This window comes from Entelurus aequoreus, linkage group LG09 (assembly GCF_033978785.1).
Source record: "Entelurus aequoreus isolate RoL-2023_Sb linkage group LG09, RoL_Eaeq_v1.1, whole genome shotgun sequence".
Lineage (NCBI taxonomy): Eukaryota > Metazoa > Chordata > Actinopteri > Syngnathiformes > Syngnathidae > Entelurus > Entelurus aequoreus.
Window position 1 is genome coordinate 69,758,082 of NC_084739.1, and position 22,172 is coordinate 69,780,253.

General features: G+C 35.9%; 1 protein-coding gene across 1 annotated transcript in view; it reads left to right on the forward strand.

Annotated features, from left to right (window-relative positions):
- Positions 1-2,477: 2,477 nt before the first annotated feature.
- The window catches only part of ctbp2a (C-terminal binding protein 2a), a 158,258-nt gene continuing 138,563 nt past the window's right edge, over positions 2,478-22,172 (forward strand). The window contains exon 1 of the mRNA XM_062059266.1: positions 2,478-2,780. The gene's annotated coding sequence lies outside the window, so the exon portion shown is untranslated. The remainder of the gene's footprint in view (positions 2,781-22,172) is intronic.

Genomic DNA, 22,172 nt, shown 5'->3' on the forward strand with positions numbered 1-22,172 from the left:
ATAAGTACACCTCTGCATACATCTGTATCCTACTTAAAGGCCTACTGAAATGATTTTTTTTTTAATTTAGACGGGGATAGCAGATCCATTCTATGTGTCATACTGGATCATTTCGTGATATTGCCATATTTTTGCTGAAAGGATTTAGTAGAGAACATCGACGATAAAGTTCGCAACTTTTGGTCGCTGATTAAAAAAAGCCTTGCCTGTACCGGAAGTAGCGTGACGTCGCAGGTTGAAAGGCTCCTCACATTTCCCCATTGTTTACACCAGCAGCGAGAGCGATTCAGACCGAGAAAGCGATGATTACCCCATTAATTTGAGCGAGGATGAAAGATTTGTGGATGAGTGAAGGACTAGAGTGCAGTGCAGGACGTATCTTTTTTCGCTCTGACCGTAACTTAGGTACAAGCTGGCTCATTGGATTCCACACGCTCTCCTTTTTCTATTGTGGATCACGGATTTGTATTTTAAGCCACCTCGGATACTATATCCTCTTGAAAATGAGAGTCGAGAACGCGAAATGGACATTCACAGTGACTTTTATCTCCACGACAATACATCGTCGAAGCACTTTAGCTACGGAGCTAACGTGATAGCATCGGGCTTAACTGCAGATAGAAACAAAAGAAATAAACCCCTGACTGGAAGGATAGACAGAAAATCAACAATACTATTAAACCATGGACATGTAACTACACGGTTAATGCTTTACAGGCTGGCGAAGCTTAACAATGCTGTTGCTAACGACGCCATTGAAGCTAACTTAGCTACGGGACCTCACAGAGCTATGCTAAAAACATTATCTATCCATTTGGCCTTGACCCCTTACCTATCCACCTATTTTTGTGCAAATAATCATTAACTTTAGAATTTGATGGCAGCAACACGTGACAAAGAAGTTGGGAAAGGTGGCAATAAATACTGATAAAGTTGAGGAATGCTCATCAAACACTTATTTGGAACATCCCACAGGTGAACGGGCAAATTGGGAACAGGTGGGTGCCATGATTGGGTATAAAAGTAGATTCCATGAAATGCTCAGTCATTCACAAACAAGGATGGGGCGAGGGTCACCACTTTGTCAACAAATGCCTGAGCAAATTGTTGAACAGTTTAAGAAAAACCTTTCTCAAGCAGCTATTGCAAGGAATTTAGGGATTTCACCATCTACGCTCCGTAATATCATCAAAGGGTTCAGAGAATCTGGAGAAATCACTGCACGTAAGCAGCTAAGCCCGTGACCTTCCATCCCTCAGGCGGTACTGCATCAACAAGCGACATCAGTGTGTAAAGGATATCACCACATGGGCTCAGGAACACTTCAGAAACCCACTGTCAGTAACTACAGTTGGTCGCTACATCTGTAAGTGCAAGTTAAAACTCTCCTATGCAAGGCGAAAACCGTTTATCAACAACACCCAGAAACGCCGTCGGCTTCGCTGGGCCTGAGCTCATCTAAGATGGACTGATGCAAAGTGGAAAAGTGTTCTGTGGTCTGACGAGTCCACATTTCAAATTGTTTTTGGAAACTGTGGACGTCGTGTCCTCCGGGCCAAAGAGGAAAAGAACCATCCGGATTGTTCTAGGCGCAAAGTGTAAAAGGCAGCATGTGTGATGGTATGGGGGTGTATTAGTGCCCAAGACATGGGTAACTTACACATCTGTGAAGGCACCATTAAGGCTGAAAGGTACATACAGCTTTTGGAGCAACATATGTTGCCATCCAAGCAACGTTACCATGGACGCCCCTGCTTATTTCAGCAAGACAATGCCAAGCCACGTGTTACATCAACGTGGCTTCATAGTAAAAGAGTGCGGGTACTAGACTGGCCTGCCTGTAGTCCAGACCTGTCTCCCATTGAAAATGTGTGGCGCATTATGAAGCCTAAAATAGCACAACGGAGACCCCCGGACTGTTGAACAACTTAAGCTGTACATCAAGCAAGAATGGGAAAGAATTCCACCTGAGAAGCTTCAAAAATGTGTCTCCTCAGTTCCCAAACCTTTACTGAGTGTTGTTAAAAGGAAAGGCCATGTAACACAGTGGTGAACATGCCCTTTCCCAACTACTTTGGCACGTGTTGCAGCCATGAAATTCTAAGTTAATTATTATTTGCAAAAAAAACCCAAAGTTTAGGAGTTTGAACATCAAATATGTTGTCTTTGTAGTGCATTCAACTGAATATGGCTTGAAAAGGATTTGCAAATCATTGTATTCCGTTTATATTTACATCTAACACAATTTCCCAACTCATATGGAAACGGGGTTTGTATATATATTATTAATATTTAATTGTCTATCTGTATTTGCTTTTGTTTTCTTTTCTTGTTGTTGAAAGTGCCCTGACTGTTGAGTGAATTATAAATGTATGTTTTTTGTTCAATAATTTTTTTTAAATATATATATATATATATTTAAAAAAGTCTCCAAGTGCTGCGCGTGAGTGTGTGCGTGCAACAAAAGGCTCCGCCTCGTTGACAAAGCGACAGAGGAAGAGGAGGGGGGAGGGAATAAAGTGCGACACACCTCTCGATCCTGGCAGGAGGGAAGCAAGCAAGAGTCCATGTTTACCCGCCGTTTAAGTCCACAACACTCCAGACTCCACTTTCCTCCCTCCAGGAAAACTAAAACCCTCACCGACACCGAAGACTTAAGTTTTTTTATTTTATTTTCATTTTTATTCCTGGTCCATATGGGAGCTAATTTTTGACGCGTGTAGCCCGCGATGCTGCTTCCGGGTTGCGCCGCTCCAACTGTCACTCAGCATCCAGCGGAGGTAAGCAAACATGCTAATAATGTGTTTATTTAAACATACTAATGTGTTTATTCAACAACAACTTTTAACGCCTTTCCCGGCGACTCTTTGTTGTCTCACATAAAAATAGACAACTAGTAAAAGTTTGTTGCTGCAAGCTGACTTCCGGTAATTGAGTCAGTGTTTACTTTGAACTAATCACTCAATTAGCGAGCACCTGTTGGTCAAATAAAGCCGATATACCCTCCGTTGTGTTTGCGTTTGGACGGACACTTTTCTCTTCTTTCCTCTTTTTTCACGTATTGTTGCGTTTTGGTAGTCAAGAAGTGGAGCAAGAGCGGGAGGGAGCTTCTATTGTTTGGACATTGGAAGGTGGGCGGACCGATACAAACGTTCATCGTATCGATATCAAGGGAAGTAGCAGTGTTTGGTCGATGTTTATCGATATTCATCACTTCTTTTTTTTGTTTATTATCCGTAACAATGTGTTATTAGTAGGGATGTCCGATAATGGCTTTTTGCCGATATGCCGATATTGTCCAACTCTTTAATTACCGATACCGATATCAACCGATACCGATATCAACCGATATATACAGTCGTGGAATTAACACATTATTATGCCTAATTTGGACAACCAGGTATGGTGAAGATAAGGTACTTTTTTAAAAAAATGAATCAAATAAAATAAGATAAATAAATTAAAAACATTTTCTTGAATAAAAAAGAAAGTAAAACAATATAAAAACAGTTACATAGAAACTAGTAATTAATAAAAATTTGTAAAATTAACTGTTAAAGGTTAGTATTATCAGTGGACCAGCAGCACGCACAATCATGTGTGCTTACGGACTGTATCCCTTGCAGACTGTATTGATATATATTGATATATAATGTAGGAACCAGAATATTAATAACAGAAAGAAACAAACCTTTTGTGTGAATGAGTGTAAATGGGGGAGGGAGGTTTTTTGGGTTGGTGCACTAATTGTAAGTGTATCTTGTGTTTTTTATGTGGATTTAATAAAAAAAAAAATAAAATAAAAAAAAACCCCAAAAAAACGATACTGATAATAAAAAAAACGATACCGATAATTTCCGATATTACATTTTAACGCATTTATCGGACATCTCTAGTTATTAGTGTGTTTATATCGATACCTTGTTGATGTAAGTACGTTTGTGGACACAGAGGGGTTCACCTTTACCAAAGGATTTGGTAAAGTCAGTCTACCCCAGGTCAGCTGTGGCTATGAAAGTAGCTTACCACCACCAGGTGTGAATGAATGATGGGTTCTACATGTAAAGCGACTTTGAGTACTTAGAAAAGCGCTATATAAATCCCGGGTATTATTTGAATGAATTGGAATAGTTTTCCCTTTTGTTCACTTATTCGACACCACAGGTGTCAAACTCAAGGCCCCGGGGCCAGATGTGGCCCGCCACTTCATTGTATTTGGCCCTCGAAAGCCTGGAAATATGTATCAATAAAGTACTGTAACTTTTCTATTTTTTTTTTATTGACATCTAGCATCAGACATTGCTATCTATTACATCATATTTGCATACATCATACATCTATTGTCAAAATGTTTTTTTTTTATATCCCAACAATGCCATCACCCCCCCCCCCCAAAAAAAGAGAAAAACAGCAAAAAAAACAAAAACAAACCAGAGTAATAATAATATTAACAAATAAATCAAAAAAACAAATTATAACAATAATACATAAAAGAATATAAACAGTAAAAAAAACAAAAAACAAAATATATAGACTTATAGGGAGTAGGGCTGGGCATTATGGACGAAAAAGTATATCTCGATGTATTTTTACTTAAACTCGATATTGGATATATATCAATATATTTCTCGGTGAAAATATACATATAAAGATATTCATTTTTGACCGATATTCACTGAAATTGATGTGAATGACAACTGTACTGTAAACACTTTTATTAACCCAGTTAGTCGAGATGGGTATTAACAGAACAGAAAATAAACGCTTTAAGTAGTACAGAATTACATACATAAATAAAATAGAAATATATTATTTCTACGTAAAATAAATAACATAGCTGTGCAAATAATACCAAATGTATCAAACTCAGATCTAAAAAAATCAATTTGCAGGCAGGCACTTTTTAATTCCCAGTCGACGATGTAATGGACTGTCTCACACATACGCCCTATCTTGCCTCTGATTGGCCTGTCCTTAACCAATGGTGACTCATCATAGTAACAACCAACCAATCATGGATGTTCTTATATGTGCAAGCACATCTTGGAAGGAGGAAGGGGAGGGAGAGAACAAGGAACACAACAAATAAGCGGCGTTTGGTCATTTTACCGTGAAATAAATTATATCCATGTTGCGATATTTTCTTAATTCATATCTTGTTTAAAAATATATCGATACATCTTACAAACTCTGTATATCGCCCAGCTCTAATAGGGAGTAATCTTTTTTTTTTAAACCGTACAATCACTAATTCGAGAAAATAAAATCAGGCTTATGGGGCGTGACATAATTGACCCAGTTTTCCCAGTATGATGTACATTTCTCCAATTTATAATGAATAAAAGCCGTTATCTTCTCCGTTTTATAAATGTCCATTGTGACTTCCATCCGTAGCTTCAAAGTTGGGCTGTCCTGTAATATCCATTTCCTGGTAATGTTTTGTTTTACAAGCCACTAGTAGGATATCCATTGTGTTTTTTTTGTTTTTTAAAGCCAATCCTGAGGTACATGTCCGAAAAACAGAGTCTTACTTTCAAGGGGTGTTTCATATTTGAAAATATCCTGTAGAGCTTGATGTTATCTCTTTCCAATAGTCCTTTATCAATCCAATCTAATCCACTTTATTTGTATAGCACATTTAAACAACAAAAATGTTTCCAAAGTGCTGCACAACAATATTAAAAACAATATGGCCCGCCACATTTATTTGGAAATAATATGCGTTAATAAAATGCTTAAAGGCCTACTGAAAGCCACTACTACCGACCACGCAGTCTGATAGTTTATATATCAATGATGAAATCTTAACATTGCAACACATGCCAATACGACCGGGTTAACTTATAAAGTGACATTTTAAATTTCCCGGGAAATATCCGGCTGAAACGTCGCGGTATGATGACGTATGCGCGTGACGAAGTCAGTTTAACGGAAGTTATGGTACCCCGTAGAATCCTATACAAAAAGCTCTGTTTTCATTTCATAATTCCACAGTATTCTGGACATCTTTTGCAATTTGTTTAATGAACAATGAAGGCTGCAAAGAAGACAGTTGTAGGTGGGATCGGTGTATTAGCAGCGGACTACAGCAACACAACCAGGAGGACTTTGTTGGAGAGCAGACGCGCTAGCCGCCGACCTCACCTTGACTTTCTACGTCTCCGGGCCGCTAAACGCATCGGGTGAAGTCCTTCGTCCTTCCGCCGATCGCTGGAACGCAGGTGAGCACGGGTGTTGATGAGCAGATGAGGGCTGGCTGGCGTAGGTGGAGAGCTAATGTTTTTAGCATAGCTCTGTGCGGTCCGGTTGCTAAGTTAGCTTCAATGGCGTCGTTAGCACAGCATTGTTAACCTTCGCCAGCCTGGAAAGCATTAACCGTGTATTTACATGTCCACGGTTTAATAGTATTGTTGATTTTCTATCTATCCTTCCAGTCAGGGGTTTATTTTTTTTGTTTCTATATGCAGTTAAAGCACGATGCTATCACGTTAGCTCGTAGCTAAAGCATTTCGCCGATGTATTGTCGTGGAGATAAAAGGCACTGAATGTCCATTTTGCGTTCTCGACTCTCATTTTCAAGAGGATATAGTATCCGAGGTGGTTTAAAATGCAAATCCGTGATCCACAATAGAAAAAGGAGAGAGTGTGGAATCCAATGAGTCAGCTTTTATCTAAGTTACGGTCAAAGCGAAAAAAAATATGTATTTCACTGCATTCTAGTCCGTCACTCTAACGTTCCTCGTCCACGAATCTTTCATCCTCGCTCAAATTAATGGGGTAATCGTCCGAATCGCTCTCGCTGCGTTGAAAACAATAGGAAAATATGAGGGAGTGAACTACTGACAACGTCATGCTACTTCCGGTAGGGGCAAGGCTTTTTTTATCAGAGACCAAAAGTTGCGAACTTTATCGACGTTGTTCTCTACTAAATCCTTTCAGCAAAATTATGGCAATATTGCAAAATGATCAAGTATGACACATAGAATGGATCTGCTATCCCCGTTTAAATAAAAAAATTTCATTTCAGTAGGCCTTTAATCTTTTCTTACTAAATATATTTATTTTCCTTTTGACATTAAAAATCACATACTGCATGCAATTGCATATCTTTTAAAATGCAATATTATCCAAATCTAAATATTATATTGTTATGCAATATTTTTGCATCTGCTTGACTTATGATTTCAAAACAAATTATCAATCAAATTGTAGACTGTAAAATTGACAATAGATTTTACAGTTAAAATCCGTCGACTGAGTTTTTTACTGTAAAATCAACTTTGCTACTGTTTTTTTCCATATACAGTAAGACATTAAAACATAAAAAAACTAACAAAAAAAACATTGAAACAAGATTTTATGTAAAAAAAAACAACTGGCAGCTCTGTTGCATGAATTTTACCGCTAAAAACAGTGGTATTGTTTTTCCATTCCATTTATAAAAACATTTTGTATGCTGTAAAAAACAAACCAAACAAAAAAACACTGCTTTTACTGTAAAATTCCAGTTTTTAAAGTAAAATTTAAAGATTTTTTTTTGCAACTTGTGTAAAAAAAAAAAATATATATATATAAACAACTAATTTGATAATCGATTAATCTGTGGATTATTACTTCGATTAATCGATTAATAATCGGATAAAAGAGACAAACTACATTTCTATCCTTTCCAGTATTTTATTGAAAAAAAACCCAGCATACTGGCACCATACTTATTTTTTTGATTATTGTTTCTCAGCTGTTTGTAAATGTTGCAGTTTATAAATAAAGGTTTATAAAAAAAAATTAAATACAAAAAAAAGTAGCCTCTGCGCATGCGCGTAGCATAGATCCAACGAATTGATGACTAAATTAATCGGCAACTATTTTTATAATCGATTTTAATGGATTTAATCGATTAGTTGTTGCAGCCCTATTATATATATATATATATATATATATATATATATATATATATATATATATATATATATATATATATATATATATATATATATATATATATATATATATATATATATATATATATATATATATATATAATTACACACACACATATATTCATATATTACTCAGTTAAATGCAGCCCTCCAGAATTTTACTGTAAAATTTACATTTGTTTTTTTTACTGTAAATAAAAAAACTGCCATTTTACAGTAAAATTTTGGCACCTGAGCTGCCAGTTTTTGTTTGTTTGTTTTTTTACCGCAAATCAACAACTAGATTTTTCGGTGTATTACTGTAATGGCACAGCAGTCCCAGAAAACATGGTAGTGGTTTGCGTTTGTGGGCACTGTAACTTTTCTTACTAAATGTATTCTTTTCTTTCCATTCTGGGAGAAAAATACAGTATATATGTACTCCATGTAATCGCAAATGATATTACCTTAAATATTGTTTAATTATGCAAAACTATATTATGATGCATTCAAAACTATTTTTGAAATAGAAATAAATGCTACTAATAATGATTTCAAAGCAAGTTATCCGTCAAATTGTGCAATGTAAAAGTAGCAATAGATTTCTTTGTAAAAATGTGAAATTTACTGTTTTTTTTACAGCATTTTTCTCTATATTAAAAAAACTGTACTTTTTTTTAACTTTAATAAACTGTAGTGCCGTTTTGGCATTTACAGTAATACACCGAAAAATCTAGTTGTTGATTTGCGGTAAAAAACAAAACAAAAGCAAACTGGCAGCTTATGTGCCAAAATGTTACTGTAAAATTGCAGTTTTTTTATTTACAGTAAAAAACAAATGTACATTTTACAGTAAAATTCTGGAGGGCTGCATTTAACAATGAGTAATATATGAATATACGTGTGTATGTATGTGTTTATATATATATATATATATATATATATATATATATATATTACATTAACAATATATTTTTTTTATATATAAGTTGCAAAAAAAGTCTTAAAATTTTACTTAAAGAAACTGGAATTTTACAGTAAAAAGTGTTTTTTTTGTTTTTGTTTTTGTTTTACAGCATACAAAAAAATGTAATCCTTTTTTTTTTTTAACATAAAATCTTGTTTCAATGCTTTTTTTGTAATTTTTTTTATGTTTTAGTGTCTTACTGTATATGGACAAAAACAGTAGCAAAGTTAATTTTACAGTAAAAAAACTCAGTCGACCGAATTTAACCGTAAAATTTATTGTCAATTTTACAGTCTACAATTTGATTGATAATTTCTTTTGAAATCATAAGTCAAGCAGATATTCAAGTACAGTATTTATCTTTATTTTAACAGAAAATATTTTTGGATTGCATAACAATATAATATTTAGATTTGGATAATATTGAATTTTAAAAGATACACAATTGCATGCAGTACATGATTTTTAATGTCAAAAGGGAAAGAACAAATATATTTAGTAAGAAGTGATTAAGCATTTTATCAACTCATATTATTTCCAGGCTTTCGCGGGCCACATAAAATAATGTGGCGGGCCAGATTTGGCCCCTGGGCCTTGAGTTTGACACCTGTGTCGTAGAAGGAGTGCATATTTTCCCATTAGTTGTTTACAATCAGACAAGGCAAGCACAAAAATATATTTCGTGGAGGTGGCCAACTTGATTTCCGACCTGATAACTGGAACGCTCACAACTCGGCTGTGACGTCCTTCCGAGCTCCGACTTTCAACTTCCGAGGTAAATGGAACTCGGCATAATAAGTGCCGTTTGAAGTTGCAGTTTTGTTTTCACCTGTTTGTTTACCTCAATCACAAAGTGGTATGTGGATGCTAATTCATGTGCAGCTTGGTTGGGATGATCCAAGGAGCGTCATCCTGGCTTTGTAACTGAAACATTTTTAACAGCATTTTCATAGCTTTAAACGAGGATAACAGGATTTCACTGCGAGCTGTGCTGTTGCGAGGAGGAGAACAGTTTTCCACCTCCGAGCCGCTGCGCTATCTTCACCTTTCAAAGGCTTCAAACATCTCTGTGTGTTGGAATAGATTTCGTGCACAACTCGACAAATGTTCAGCGCCTGTTGTTTCTTGTTGGAGGCTGTGAAGTTGGCCACGGCCGTCAGCAGCAGGTGTTTGATTCTCCTCGCTGATGAAAGGCGTGGAGCGCTCTGATCCTCTCTGTGTGGGTGTCTGTGAATATGATCTAAAGTGTGCGGGGAAAATATTCATCCTCGCTAAGCAAAGTCATTTTGACAGCTGTTGCTCACTCCACAAATCCAGCGCAGGGGAAAAAAGGCATAAGATGTATTTAAGCCGATACATGAGGTGCAATGCTTTGTACTTGTTCAAACTGACGAGGATCAACATTTTAGCAATCCAGTACGCTACTGAAAAATTCCTTTTGATAAATCGTGCACTTGGCTAAAACACATTCTTGCTTGGTAATGAGCAACTATACTTACACAAGAGAAAATAATACATGAATGACTAACAAAGTAGTCATGTAATGCTAATATTAATGTTAGTTTGACCATTTTAATAAAATAAATATTGTAAAACCGTGGCTGATACAAACGCATTTTGATAAACTCACAAAGCCTTTCTGCTAGACGCAAGCTAGCGTGTTATTTGCTGGCGAGCTAGCTTAAATGCTAACATGAATTAACAAGACGTTGATGTCTTTCCCCATTAAGAAACTGCATACCCCAATCTAAACTTGTATAATGTGTATATCTCAATATCTAAGGCATTCACATTGAACCCACAGGCTTTAGGGTTGTCTCGATACCAATATTTTGGTGTAAATATATAAATATATATATATATATATATATATATATATATATATATATTAGGGCTGCAACAACTAATCGATTAAAATCGATTATAAAAATAGTTGCCGATTAATTTAGTCATCGATTCGTTGGATCTATGCTATGCGCATGCGCAGAGGCTTTAAAAAAAAAAAAAAAAAAAAAAATTAAAACAAAAAAACTTTATTTATAAACTGCAACATGTACAAACAGCTGAGAAACAATAATCAAAATAAGTATGGTGCCAGTATGCTGTTTTTTTCCAATAAAATACTGGAAAGGATATAAATGTAGTTTGTCTCTTTTATCCGATTATTAATCGATTAATCGAAGTAATAATCGACAGATTAATCGATTATCAAATTAATCGTTAGTTGCAGCCCTAATATATATATATATATATATATATATATATATATATATATATATATATATATATATATATATATATATATATATATATATATATATATATATATATATATATATATATATATATATATATTAGGGCTGCAACAACTAATCGATTAAAATCGATTATAAAAATAGTTGCCGATTAATTTAGTCATCGATTCGTTGGATCTATGCTATGCGCATGTGCAGAGGCTTTTTAAAAAAAATAAAATAAAAAAAATTTTTTTTGAAATTTTTTTAAATAAACCTTTATTTATAAACTGCAACATGTACAAACAGCTGAGAAACAATAATCAAAATAAGTATGGTGCCAGTATGCTGTTTTTTTCCCAATAAAATACTGGAAAAGATAGAAATGTAGTTTTTCTCTTTTATCCGATTATTAATCGAAGTAATAATCGACAGATTAATCGATTATCAAATTAATCGTTAGTTGCAGCCCTAATATATATATATATATATATTAGGGCTGCAACTAACGATTAATTTGTTAATTGCAGCTAACTAACGATTCATTTGATAATCGATTAATCTGTCGATTATTACTTCGATTAATCGGATAAAAGAGACAAACTACATTTCTATCCTTTCCAGTATTTTATTGAAAAAAAACAGCATACTGGCACCATACTTATTTTGATTATTGTTTCTCAGCTGTTTGTACATGTTGCAGTTTATAAATAAAAGTATTACATTTTTTTTTTTTTAAATTAAAAATAAAAATTGCCTCTGCGCATGCGCATAGCATAGATCCAATGAATCGATGACTAAATTAATCGCCAACTATTTTTATAATCGATTTAATCGATTGGTTGTTGTAGCCCTTATGTCGATTGGTTGTTGTAGCCCTTATGTATATGTATATGTATATGTATATATGTATATATATATATATATATATATATATATATATATATATATATATATATATATATATATATATATATATAATTACATGTAAACACGCTGTGCAAAACCTAAACAGTCCGTGCGAAATGTGAGCTTTGACTACTGTTTACTAAACGAGGCAAAATGCCGTAAAAAAAACTTAGCGCCGCGTCGAGGCAGCGAAAATTCCTGTAATATGTTTTGTAATGGAATTACTTGAGGAATCGTTTCAGCTCTAAATACAAGCATGTTTAACACACACAGATTCCTTTCTTTCATGCAGACAAGAATATAAGTTGGTATGACTCTGATGACTTGCATTGATTAGAATCAGACAGTATCAATCAATCAATCAGTGTTTACTTCTATAGCCCTAAATCACGAGTGTCTCAAAGGGCTGCACAAGCCACAATGATAACGTCCACATTTCCAAATGTCCAATACCACATGAAAGTGCTTGCTTTGTGCCATCTTGTTTGTCCAGCTTCCACACTCCTTTGTATACACTTTACAAGAAATACATTGGCGGCAAACTTGTGCGCACTAGCTCTCTGAGACTCGTATTTTGTTAGCGCAGGCAGGATGAAGCAGGGCTTTTATTGTGAAGACGGGAACTGTGCTGTACGGCGCGAGAGTCTGTTGAAATAAAAAGTGTTTCTGGCCTTCCTGTCGGTCATTTTTTCTTAATAACACTAAATTGGCCCTAGTGTGTGAATGTTGTCTGTCTATCTGTGCTGGCCCTGCGATGAGGTGGCGACTTGTCCAGGGTGTACGCTGCCTTCCGCCCGATTGTAGCTGAGATAGGCTCCAGCAGCCCCCGTGACCCCGAAGGGAATAAGCGGTAGAAAATGGATGGATGGATGGATGATCTGGCAGCAGCCATCGTCCTCTCACAAGACCCTCGGGTGCCGTGAATGTCAATCAAGTGACGTCTTGGTGAAGATTGATAATGGCTAATTTTTAGGTCTATTTTTTTAATGCCTGGCTGGCGATGGACTGACACACCCTCCACCGCTAGCTCGCCATCCACGTAATGGGCACCCCTGTAATAGATATGTATCACTGTTAAACAGCGACTAGTATCGGACTTGTACATTACTGCATGTTAACTCACTATGACTAAAGGAGGGATGGCTCTGTATATTTACTCTTCCTGGTATTTGTGACAGTTGGAGCCTTGCTCAAACCATTTAATAACCTCCCTAGTGCTTCTTCTTAATGATAAGCTACTTCCCCACCAAAGTGCTCCTAATGGCTTTACGTTAGCATTAACAGCAATGGAACTCGGAAAGGAAGCCCCACCTGCAAGCAGCTCGGACTCTCGCCAACAAGAATACGAAAGGCTGACTGCTAATAATGACGTCCTCGTGCTGCAGGAAATTCATGCCTGGACTCTTTCTTAGAAACTCCTGCACTCTAACAAATATAATAATGCTCAATTAATTTGAGGATATGTACTGCATCATACCGAAGGATGTTTCTAATATTTTTGCACTCTCGCTTGACTAAATAAGCTTACCAGAGAGGAAATGTAGCTGCACAACCTTTTGAAACCAGTCGCCTTCTCTGCATTGGATTGTTTAGCATTTTTATTTTTTTTATTTTGTTTTATTTAATTTGTTTTGTCCTGTCCAGCTTCTCTGGCAAATCATATAGTTGATGTAGATGCCCATATCGGCTGTACAAATGTACTTTACAAAAGAGAAGTGTGGGTAGGGATGATGTTCGAAACCGATTCTCCCGGTTGTTCGATAAGAAAAGAACCGATTCCATGGACTCTAATCCCTTTTTGAGAACCGGTTCCCGTTATCGAGGCCACTATAGTAAAGAAAAAGAGTTGGTTCTTTATTCGAATCCCTGGGAACGAATCCCAAATGGGCTATGTTATGCCTATTTGATTGTAGACTCTTACTGACACCTTGTGGCGATATGAAAATACTACGCGTCAATAGTTTAGGCACTTCCGGGTTGACGATGTTAGTCCAGTTCATGAGACAATTGAGAAGTAGACAAGTTGTGCTAGCTCTTACAAGTTTTGGAAAAGATAAGTCTGTCAGTAAACTGTTTAACTTGTTTATGTAACTCAATATTAAGGTGGAAAGTGGTTACATTTGATAGTAAGATGTTTATTGAAAAACGATTTTTGTGCACTGTTTCAATGGATGTTTTGAGGACTTCAAATGGCTGCCAGTCGTGTATTTCCACCATCAAAATAGTTTCAACACTCAGAAGTATTTGTTTGATGATAGTAGGGCTGCAACTAACGATTAATTTGATAATCGATTAATCTGTCGATTATTACTTTGATTAATCGATTAATAATCGGATAAAAGAGACAAACTACATTTATATCCTTTCCAATATTTTATTGAAAAAAAACAGCACACTGGCACCATACTTATTTTGATTATTGTTTCTCAGCTGTTTGTACATGTTGCAGTTTATAAATAAAGGTTTATAAAAAATAAATAAATAATAAAATTAAAAAATTGCCTCTGCGTATAACATAGATCCAACGAATCAATGACTAAATTAATCGGCAACTATTTTTATAATCGATTTTAATCGATTTAATCGATTAGTTGTTGCAGCCCTAGATGATAGTACTGTATATTTGTGTGAAGCTAATATTTACATATTGTGTATTACATTTCAGTATGTTAATTAAATCACATAGCTTACACGTTTGTCATTGTGTGTATTTCAGTTTAAAAAAACAACAGTCCAGTGCAAGACAAAGGTAAAGATAGGAAAAGACAAAGCAAGATCAACAACAATAAAGAGCCTAAATGGATTAATCTGTTTTGGAACTTTATTAGACGTCTTGGATTGTTTGTTAGCTGTCTGCCTGTGTGTGTAGTTAGTATGTTCCAATAGCAGCGGAAGTGTACTTTTTGGAGAGCTGTATTATTTTCAGTTTTGTGCCCAAAGGACTGATTTTATTTAACACTATATTATTATTTATACACCTATAGTGATCACAGAGACAGGTTGTTTTTGTGTTACTGTATATATTTGTTTTTCTGAAAAATCCCACTTAATATACTTTAGGTAACAACAGTCAATATTTTTTTTTTTTTTTTTTTTTAGGGGCGTAACAGTCAATATTTATTTATTTATTTTATTTTATTTTTTTCTTATAAAATAAAAGTGAGCTTTTGTTAAACCAAATATGGTGTTTTTTTCCATATACAACAACCTATCTGGACTCGATAAGAGAATCGATAAGGAATCGGTTCGATAAGAGGATTAGATAATTTTTGATAATTTCTTATCAAACATCATCCCTAAGTGTGGGATACTTCTCTTGCTGCCTTATTTGTATTTGACTTTATTACATGTATTTATATTATCATTTGGTGCAGCCGGGCCAGAGCAGGAGGGGATAGGAAAGAGGAAAAAAAAGGAAGACAGAGGTGGAAATTGTGGGGTCAAAAGGGAGATAAGACAGAGATACAACAAACACAACAACAATAGAGTAACATCAGCAAATAGGATATGTACAAATATTATGTTAAAGTGATACCAAAGAAGCAGTTAGTGAAATAAATAATACAGAAATGACAATGAGCATTATTACACTACAAATGGAGCAATACAAATACCAATAGAAATAGCGCTATGGATAATGAACAATACCAATAATTTACCTCTATTAACAATACAGTTGTTCAAATGCAACAATACATATATGTAATGATAACTAGAGATACAAATGTTTTGCATTTTCAATTTCATATGAGATTGAACTACATAATGATACATAATACTAACAATATAACATTTAATAATGTAAATACATTAAAACATTCTTCTTCATACTGCATTAATATATGCTCATTTTAAACTTCCGTGCAGAGAGGGAAATCACCACTAAAAGTGTATTTATTAAACAGTTATTAAGCAGTGGCACAAACATTCATGTCATTTCCAAAACAGAACGTGCAAGATTGTCGGAGACATTTTAAAACAAGCTATGAGTGCACTTTTGTGCATGATGTCACTAAGATGACATATCAAAACAACACTCAATCAAAGTGCACTTTTTGTACAGAACGCCACTACAATAGTTTAAAACAAATAAAGGGCACTTTTGTGCATGATGTCACACAAGATATTTCAGTAACTGTCAAATAAAAATGAGCTGCATAATAGGAAATCAAATAGTGTATGTCCTTCGCTATGTGGTAGGTTCCTGCGGATGTTATCTCCTGTTGTTGACTAGTTTTTTCATACAGTGTTGATGTGGAAACGGTTGCTTGGGCATTTTGTGGGTGTGGCACCGGCCGGAGATGTTGACATGCGGAGTTTCAAGCGCTCTTCATTCTCTAGCGGGTGACTTTTCAGATGATGCTACAAATTAGCAGTAATGCTACTTTTTGTAGCAACGCTTTTGCCGCATACTTGACATATTACGGTTGTCTGTTCAACATCTTCCCGCTTGAAGCCAAACCACCGCCAGACAATGGACCCCGTGCTGTTTTTCTTGGGAATTAATTATTCCTTCATTTGTTAACAGATACGCACCTTCTCTCTCTCGTATTACCACTAGCATCACAGCTAACTTTACCCATGTCGCTACCTCTCTGCTCGGTGAGGGCGTATGACGTTGCACGCGTGACAGTATGTGACGTATGTAAGAAGGTGCGCTTGTTTTATGTCTCTGTGAGAAGGAGAGACAAGAGTGAGAAGAGCCTGTAGTGTAATGCCTGCAGCTAAAAGCAACTGCGTGAGAACGTACACTCGAATATCATGATATAGTCATTTTCTATATCGCACAGAGACAAACCCGCGATATATCGAGTATATTCCATATATCGCCCAGCCCTATATTGCAGGATATTTAGTTGTTGACAGGCTCTTGAACTTTGCACGATTAAACACTCTGCATTACTGTTTTATCGAAGCTTATATCTGAGATTTTAGAAACAAGACAATCTCATCCGATACTTGTTTTTTTCCTGATATTGGACCGATGTCCGATTTCAATATCAAATCAGGATCAGCCTTACTAAATATAAGAAATATGGCAATATGCTTTAAAAAATTCCTTAGCAATGTAGGGAAACCACAATATTTGTAAGAAGATGTGGTGAGGGATGACTGCATAGCAATGCTTGCATTGATCCCTGGGGCTTAATGGACTCTGTCTGGCAACCAATGTTCCCTCCAAGGTGCGCGCCTGTGCAATTGCGCACTGCTCAAGCATCCTCTGCGCACGGCAAATCTATGCCACGCACAAAATCGAATTAAAAAAAATAAGCGCTTAACAATTTTCGACATGACACGGACACTACGGAGAAAACAGTTTTCGTCATCATTGTTCAAATATTGTAACGTCTGTCGAGACGCTTTGAGGACATGAATTCCATCGATCACTTTACTGAGCAAAACTCTTTATTGTCGGCCATAAACACATCACCAAAACATTAGTAAAAAAATTATATCTAGCAAAACTGGTCATTTTCTGCAGTACGAACCAGACCAAAAGCAACTCTGTTATATCAACAGCAGCCGCTCGCTCTTTCTCACTTGCGCCAACACAAGCACATATGGCACTTAGCCAGTGATGCGTTTACAGCCACACAAAAAGTCGGACAACTCCAACACCACACACAAAGTGTCATTCCAGGTCGTTACACTATGATTTACCAATCAAATGTGTGCTTATTCTAGTGTCATTTATTAGGAATCTTAATTTATAAATATTAATCATGAAATGCTGTTAGTATATTAAATAAATACTAATAAAAATATATTTTTTTACAAACAGGAAGTTGCAGGAATGTACAAATGATCCCCTGCTTACACCTCATTTTGCAACATGTGAATGTTTTAATGGGAACTCAGGGTTTCCCACACATTCATTTATTTGTGGCGGCCCGCCACGAAAGAATTACGTCCGCCACAAATAAAATAAAAAAATTAATTTAAAAAAAACAAAAACAAAAAATTTTTTTTATTTTTTTTTTGTCCTCTCCAGCTTCTCAGGCAAATCATATAGTTGATGTAGATGCCCATATCGGCTGTTCAGATTTACTTTACAGGGGGATAGGAAAGAGGAAAAAAAGGAAGACAGAGGTGGAAATTGTGGGGTCAAGAGGGGGATAAGACAGAGAGACAACAAACACAACAATAACAACCACAGAGTAACATCAGCAAATAGGATATGTACAAATATGATGGTAAAAGTGATAGCAAAGAAGCAGCTAGTGAAATAAATAATAATACAGAAATGACAATGAGCATTATTACACTACAAATGGAGCAATACAAATACCAATAGAAATAGCGCTATGGATAATGAACAATACCAATAATTTACCTCTATTATCAACAATACAGGTGTTCAAATGCAACAATGCATATGCGTAATGATAACTAGAGATACAAATGTTTTGCATTTTCAATTTCATATGATGCCCATATCGGCTGTTCAGATTTACTTTACAAAAGAGAAGTGTAGGATACTTCTCTTGTTGCCTTATTTGTATTTGACTTTATTAAATGTATTTATATTAGAAACACAACATGTGTATATAACAAAGGGTGCAAAGTCTGCAGGCAGTAGGAAACACATGGTTAAGTGGAGGGAGTAAAACTGATGGCAGTTTAAAGTTCAAGATTTTTGGAGCTCTTTGTTCAGTGGATCAGATGTTTGATGAAGCTCTGTGTCTATCTACCACCACTACTGTTTTCTGTTTATTTGTTACTGACTGTGGCAGGACACCTCGGCCTCTGTTTCACTTTATGTTGCTGGTAAATAATATGGTTGTAGTAGTAGGCTAAAGTTAAATTATTTAGTATGCACTAATTAAAGGGGCAGAGCTTTGAGACATTTTAGCTGTTATATTTTATAAGATATATTTTTTGTAAGAACCACAATTAATATTTCAGTGAATAACTTATTGTTCAAATCTGTATATAAATATGTACATAAAGTGTTGTAATTATATTGTAGAATGGATGGATGGATGGACGTTTAAAACAAAACTGTTATTAATTAGTAAGTATACATTTTTTGAGCCTTTTTAGAGAAAATCATCATTGTAGTAAATTATGCAAATTACTCGATGATGTCATGTGACCACGCCCATAGCCACGCCCCCACCGCCACAGGTATCTTGGCAGTTTATGGGAAACACTGGAACTAAATGCAATGTCTGAAAGGGGTACAAATTATTTCCAAAGCAGGACCTCCACCCAGACAAACAATACAAGTACACAGTTCATGAAAAACAATATTTTTTGTTATTGTCATCGTAAGTGGGCCTAAACACTTATATTAGAAATGGAAATGACTGTTGTCATTTGATTATAATATTAAGGGAATGTTGTCTGTCTATATGTGTTGGCCCTGCGATGAGGTGGGGACTTGTCCAGGGTGTACCCCGCCTTCCCTGCAGCTGAGATAGGCTCCAGCACCCCCCGCGACCCCGAAAGGGACAAGCGGTAGAAAATGGATGGATTGATGGAGATGTAACTTGTTATTTAGTCAGGTTTGGGACAGGTGTGCTGCTGGTGTAGCCACAGTGTGCACGTCTGATGTGGCTCACATGGGCTCCACTGAATGCTCAGGGAGTTTTTGCGTTTGCTCACACACATGAAAAATTAGAGGGAACATTGCTGGCAAAACCTTTTTTTGTTTGTTTTTCCTTTGTCCAAAACTTGAATGGTCCACTATTTTTCATATGAAGGAGTTTTACTGTGTGACTCAAAGCCGAGCATCTGAGCGTGATGGTGTATTTGTAAAGGCAGAATTCTGGATCCTACCTAACGTTGTGACAAGTGCATATTGTTATGTGTTTTGTTCCCTTCCTTCCTGCCCACTCGCTCCTGTCTGAGCTCCTTGAGAGAGAAGTGGCATGTGGAGGAGGAGAGAGCCTGGCATTGTGTCTGCTGCTGAGTCTCTATTTCGGTGGGGCTGACATGTACTTGTGTCAGGAGGATGCATCCTGCTGATGCTGGGGAAGCTGTAAACTGAAAGAGATGAAGCGAGGAGGAATGACTCTGTTTGCCATTCTGCTGCATGAGCATCACTTCTTGGCTGCTGACTGGGGGAAAGTGCTTTTTGGCCACTTTAAAATGGATGATATTGGCATTTGGATACAATGAATGTGATCTAAAGTAGTGGTTCTTAACCTTTTGGACCTCAAGGCCCAACTTTTCCACTACAGAGGGGCCCAGGGACCATTTTGACACTGAATTAGTAATCTTACTCTTGATTCATACTCAATAATTATATGTAACCTATAAACCTTATTTTCAAGCCTTAGGTCAGGCTGATTACAAAATAAATCCTTATCAGATATACTGCAAAAGAAGGGACTCATAACAACTGATGAAAAATACATTTACATACAACTCAGTGTTTCCCATAAACTGCCAAGATACCTGTGGCGGTGGGGGCGTGGCCATCATCAAGTAATTTGCATAATTTACTACAATTATATGATTTTCTCTAAAAAGGCTCAAAAAATGTATACTTACTAATTAATAACAGTTTTGTATTAAACGTCCATCCATCCATCCATTTTACAATATGATTACAACACTTTATGTACATATTTATATACAGATTTGAACAATAAGTTATTCACTGAAATATATTTATTAATTGTGGTTCTTACAAAAAATATATCTTATAAAATATAAAAGCTAAAATGTCTCTTAAAGCTCTGCCCCTTTAATTAGTGCATACTAAATAATTTAACTTTAGCCTACTACTACAACCATATTATTTACCAGCAACATAATAATTTCTCTCTTTCCATCCCCTCCTGCTCCGGCCCGGCTGCACCAAATGATAATATAAATTAGGGCTGCAACTAACGATTAATTTGTTAATCGATTAATCTGTCGATTATTGCTCCGATTAATCGATTAATAATCGGATAAAAGAGACAAACTACATTTCTATCCTTTCCAGTATTTTTTTGAAAAAATCCAGCATACTGGCACCATGTTGTGGACATTGGGGGTGCAGCATACACCAATAATAACACAGAAATTTAACTCATCAGAACTGAATCAGATATTGTACACGTTTCTGTTGTGAATAATAAATGATTCATTTTAGGCTGCCTCTGAATAATAGCATGAAATATTCCAGCACCTTCATAACGTTTAGTTATACTAAAGCGTCACTCAAATCTAAATATATTTATATAGCTTTATCGGCCCGGCTACATTGATCCATTATGAAACCAACCTGAGATATTTCTGTCCGTTACGTTTATTTCCAAATTAGTAACCGTGCGTTTTCTCTCTCAAAACGGAGTCAAATGTGCCGGAGACACATTATCAGCCCCGTGTTGCAACAAAGGCATAACGTTAAAATTACTTACAAAAAAGCTGAACTCATGAATGCTTGTTGCCACTATGGACTTAAAAAGTTACGTACTGTGAGTTCCTCCCTATATCCATGGCTGCAACATGTTTCTTCTTCAAGTGCTCCTAAAGCAATGTTGTACTTCCGTGCCATTTTGCAGGAAACGGTCTTCTTTGAAGTCTTTAAAGTGAAGTGTTCCCACACTTTTGACGACTTAGGTCGTACACTTTTCTCCATTGAAGCAATAACCTCAAGATGTTTCTCCGCTAAACTATCGGTAGTGTTTTCCTGCGCCATTTTTCGAATTTTTCCAGCAAAGGAGACGCCGTCGTCACGTGAGCTGCACATGACACATCATTGGCTAGTTTACGCCACCTCATGAGACGTACGCTGTTTTGTACTGTTTTTGTACTTATTTTGATTATTGTTTCTCAGCTGTTTGTAAATGTTGCAGTTTATAAATATAGGTTTATAAAACAAAAAAAAATAACCCAAAAATAAAAAAAATTAATATTTTTAAAAAAGCCTCCGCGCATGCGCATAGCATAGTTCCAACGAATCGATGACTAAATTAATCGCCAACTATTTTGGTAATCGATTTTAATCGATTTAATCGATTAGTTGTTGCAGCCCTAATATAAATACATTTAATAAAGTCAAATACAAATAAGGCAACAAGAGAAGTATCATACACTTCTGTTTTGTAAAGTAAATCTGAACAGCCGATATGGGCATCTACATCAACTATATGATTTTCCCGAGAAGCTGGACAGGACAAAGAAAGAAAAAAAAAAGAACTTTTT